The sequence below is a fragment of the Euprymna scolopes genome, chromosome 39, assembly GCF_053919585.1.
Source record: "Euprymna scolopes isolate OS-2025 chromosome 39, ASM5391958v1, whole genome shotgun sequence".
Classification (NCBI taxonomy): domain Eukaryota; kingdom Metazoa; phylum Mollusca; class Cephalopoda; order Sepiida; family Sepiolidae; genus Euprymna; species Euprymna scolopes.
The window spans coordinates 24,105,521-24,110,520 of NC_136520.1; the positions used below are offsets into that span (position 1 = coordinate 24,105,521).

The window sequence follows — 5,000 nt, forward strand, 5'->3', positions numbered from 1 at the left end:
TCAGGTTTAATAATGGTTTACTTTTTAAAGAACACATCTGATACCCTGCTAGCAACTAAGAAATATCTAGCCGACATGGCCCCCTACGGTGAAATCAAGTGTATTCGCCCTGACAACGGTACAGAATTCACCTATAAAGACTTTGAACTTTTATTAATTAACCATCGTAACAGGCATGAAACATCAGCTCCTAGATTGCCACACCAAAACGGGACTGCTGAACGTGCGTGGCGGACACTTTTTGAAATGGCAAGATGCCTACTCATTGAATCAAAACTCCCTAAAAACCTCTGGACGTATACACTTATGGCGGCAGCCTATATACGCAACAGGTGTTTTAACAAAACACTATCTAAAACTCCATATGAATCTTTCTGCGGTAAAAAAAATAAAAAAAATTTAAGCAGAATGCATATATTTAGTTCAACTTGCTTCGCATATATAGAGAAAAAGAGTAAATTGAATATTAAAGCTGACAGAGGTATATTTCTTGGATACGATAAAAACAGTCCAGCCAATTTAATATTTTTTCCCGAAAAAAATAAAATAAAAAGAATCTGGTGTGTAAAATTCACAGACACGTTTAATTGTAAAGACAAAAACCCGTCATATGAAGAGGACGGAATTATATTACCTCAAATAATTCGAATAAACAAAAAGAATAAAAATGACGGAGACGAGTGTCGATGATGATGATGATGATGATGATAAAGTCGAGAGATATCCCAAAAAGAAATAGAAGGCGACCCGATTTTTTTGTGGTCGACAATATAAAAGATTATCAAATCGACTATTGCTATTCAGTGGAAAATGCCCCAATAGACTGTGAAATTTATATTACCCCTCCAGAGGGATTTATAATGAAAAATAAAAATAGCGTGTGGCGACTTAACAAGTCATTATATGGTCTAAAGCAGAGTGCTCAGTGTTGGAACACAGTGTCCCATGATTATATTATTAAACAACAATTTAGACAATGCGCTGTAGACCCCTGTTTATATACCCAACACAAAGACGATAAACTACTGATTTTGGTTTTGTGGGTCGAGGATATTTTAATCGCATCAAATTGTGACATAATGTTAACTGATGTTAAGAACAAATTAAGTAAAAGATTGAAAATGACCGATCTTGGCAAAATATCCTGGTTTCTGGGGATAGAATTTACTCAAAGCAAAGGACTTGTTACGATGACGCAACTGAGGTACATCGACGAAATACTATTAAAATTTGGAATGGGAGAGTGCAAGAAACGCTCTACACCGGTCGAAAATGATATTAATAAAAAGTATACACACACAGTCTGAAATAATGAATGACACACAATATCGCGAAATTATGGGTAGTCTTATATATTTGATGACTGCAACCAGGCCCGACATATGCTATACAGTAACGAAACTGTCACAGAGATTATCACGACCGACAATGAAGGATTTAAACAGAGCTAAACAAGTCCTACGTTATTTAAAAGGAACTAAGGAGCAGAAGTTAGTATTTAGAAAATCAAGAAATCCCCCAAAATTAGAAAGTTTTTCGGATTCAGACTGGGCAAACGAAGAGGATCGCAAGAGTGTATCTGGACTCTAAAATGGGCCTATGATTTCATGGAAATCTAAAAAGCAATAGATTGTATCTCTCTACGTGTGAAGCAGAATTTATCGCGATCACACACACGACCCAGGAAACACCCTACCTTAAAAATATCCTGAAGACTATTTTAGAGCCAGAATTGATTACAAGCCCCGTGGTAATTAATTGTGATAATCAAGCCAGTATAGTCTTAGCACAGAGCACGGATGATCAATCAAAGATCTAGGCATATGGATATAAAATGCCATTTCGTAGAAAACGAGAGATCTAGGCATTTGGATATAAAATGCCATTTCGTAGAAAACGAGATAAAGCTACAACGTTTTTCTCAAAACTTGTTGGTGAATTCGACTGAATAATTTTTTTTTTTTTTCACTGCCCTGTATGTATATAGATTTCTATATATTAAAAATACAGACCAGCGAAGTTCCACTTATGAGAAGGCTATTACTTTTTTGCATGTATATCAGCGGAAAACCCTAGGGATAATGCTCAGTATATAGATTTCTATATATATAAAAAAAAAAAAAGAAAAAAAAGAAACTGTATCCATTTTATTTTGTATTAACACTTTAACCTACTAATACTTTTGCTTAGGAAAAAAAAAAAAAATCTTTGTAATTTACCTTTTTGACGTTTGAACACAATTAAAAATGGCGTCTTTTTAAATGCTAAAATTCTAAGATCCAAATGATTTCTAATTTTTGGTATGTCTAAGTAAATATAAAAATATATATTTATTTTTGAGCAGAACAATCACAAGGGACTTCCCCATTATAAAAAATAGGGAGGATGTTGCAATATTTTAGTCTGTAATGGGGTATGATCCCACACAGTCGGACGATTCTATTTATAAACGATGCTGCTAAGAACTGACGAATAAAATTAATTCACGTTCTGCTACGAACCAATCAGGAACCAGAATTGCTTCATAAATATTAAACCTTTTCTGGAGCAATTTCAAATGTTCTTTCCCGGGTTTCGACATGGTAAGAATCTTGTTCTGTGGAACTGTCTACTAAAAACAAGTCACCTACCAGGACTTGTGTGTAACAGCGAACAATCTGAAACTCAAAATGGCTTACACTTGTACATATATATATATCTGTATGTATATATAAATATATATATCTGTATATATATATATATATATATATATATATATCTGTGTATATATATATATATATATATCTGTATATATATATATATCTGTGTATATATATATATATATATCTGTGTATATATATATCTGTGTATATATATATATATCTGTATATATATATATCTATATATATATATAATCTGTATATATATATATCTGTATATATATATATATATATATATATATCTGTATATATATATATATATCTGTATATATATATATCTGTATATATATCTGTATATATATCTGTATATATATATATCTGTATATATATATCAGTATATATATATATATATCTGTATATATATATATATATATCTGTATAAATATATATCTGTATATATATATATCTGTATATATATATATCTGTATATATATATATATATATATCTGTATATATATATATATCTGTATATATATATATATCTGTATATATATATATATCTGTATATATATATATCTGTATATATATATATCTGTATATATATATATCTGTGTATATATATATCTGTATATATATATCTGTATATATATATCTGTGTATATATATATATATACACTTGTGCCCGATATTATTCATACCCCTCGGATCTTTGAGATTTCTATAAGAATATTGCTCAAACCAGAAGGTAGACAATATTAAAGGGATTCCAAACAATAAATCAAGCATAAGCATTTAATTTAAACTCAACAAATAAATAAATTATGCAAGTTTGAAACATTATACAAAGAAAAACAATAATGGCACTAGTTCAAAATTATTCATACCTCTCTTACTAATAGTCAATAGCATGCCCTTTATTCTTAATAACTGCCTGTAACCGTTTTGGATATTTATCAACAAGGTTTTTACAAGCATCAACACTGATTTTTGACCATTCTTCAATGCAGTAGTTCTCCAAATCCCTCAAATTTCTAGGTTTCCGCTTTTTAACCTCAGTTTTCAATATGTGGCAGAAGTGTTCGATAGGGTTCAGGTCGGGACTCTGGCTAGGCCATTCCAAAACATTAATTTGATTATCCTCAAACCATTTCTTGACTATTTTGGCAGTATGTTTTGGATCATTATCCTGTTGAAGGACCCAGTTTGGTCCTAAATGGAGCTTCTCCGCATCCTGTCTAATGTTTTTCTGGAGTATTTCCAAATATTGCTCCTTCTTCATGGTTCCATCTATCTTGACCAAACTACCTGGGCCACTAGCCGAAAAGGAGCCCCAAAACATTAGGCTACCACCACCATGTTTCACCGTGGGTATGGTGTTCTTTGGGTTGTAAGCTTCTCCTTTCTTCCTCCAAACGTAAGAAGCATCCATATGGCCAAACAATTCCATTTTTGTTTCGTCAGTCCACAAAATACTTGAGAAAACGGACTCTGGAGAATTCACATGGGTCTAGCAAAATTAAGACGTGCTGCAAGGTGGTTTCCGGTGTGCAATGGAGTCCTTCTTGGTCTTCTTCCTTTCAGACCATTTTCATGCAGAGTCCTTTGCAATGTTTGCCTTGATATTTTTATGCCAGAAGACTCCAGATTTTCTAAAATGTCCTTAGTAGTGGTGGTTGGATTTGCATTAACACTTCTTACAATATTCCTGGTGGCTCTAGCAGACAGTTTCCTTTTCCTTCCTCTACCAATCAAGTTGTTTGTTGTGTGGTGGCTCTGGAATTTTTTGATGATGCTCTGTACTGTTGCTATAGGGACCTCAATTTTTTTGGAAATTGAATTGTAACCTAAACCATCCTTATGTGAATTCACAATTTTAGTCCTAAGATCATTACTAAGCTCTTTTTTCTTCCCCATTCTAATAATTTTTATTCTTTTATTGGTTTTCAGTTGATATCATTTTAATTTCTAAAAAATGCAAAAAAAGAAATGAAATTAATCAAAGGTTGTATAAAAGCATTCAAAATAAGAATCAAACAGGAAACAAACAGTCAGAAACTCGATTAATACTGAAAAAATAAGGGGGTATGATTATTTCTGAACATTGCAGATTTTATAAATAGTTGTATATTTCTTTTATTACAAGTATCCCGAGATTTTAAAATGACGAAAATGATCAGAAGAGGTTTATTAAGAATATGTATCAATATGGACGTAAACAATAAATTCTTACAAAGTTACACCTAATAAACTCAATTTTCAAGGGGGGGTATGAATAATATCGGGCACAAGTGTATATCTGTATATATATATATATATATATATATATATATATATATATATATATATCTGTATATATATATA

The 5,000-nt window shown here is 31.5% G+C and overlaps 1 protein-coding gene across 1 annotated transcript in view; it reads left to right on the forward strand.

Annotated features, from left to right (window-relative positions):
• Nucleotides 1-5,000, forward strand: part of LOC145263940 (uncharacterized) — a 756,801-nt gene that overhangs the window by 109,260 nt on the left and 642,541 nt on the right. The gene's annotated exons all lie outside the window — the stretch shown is intronic.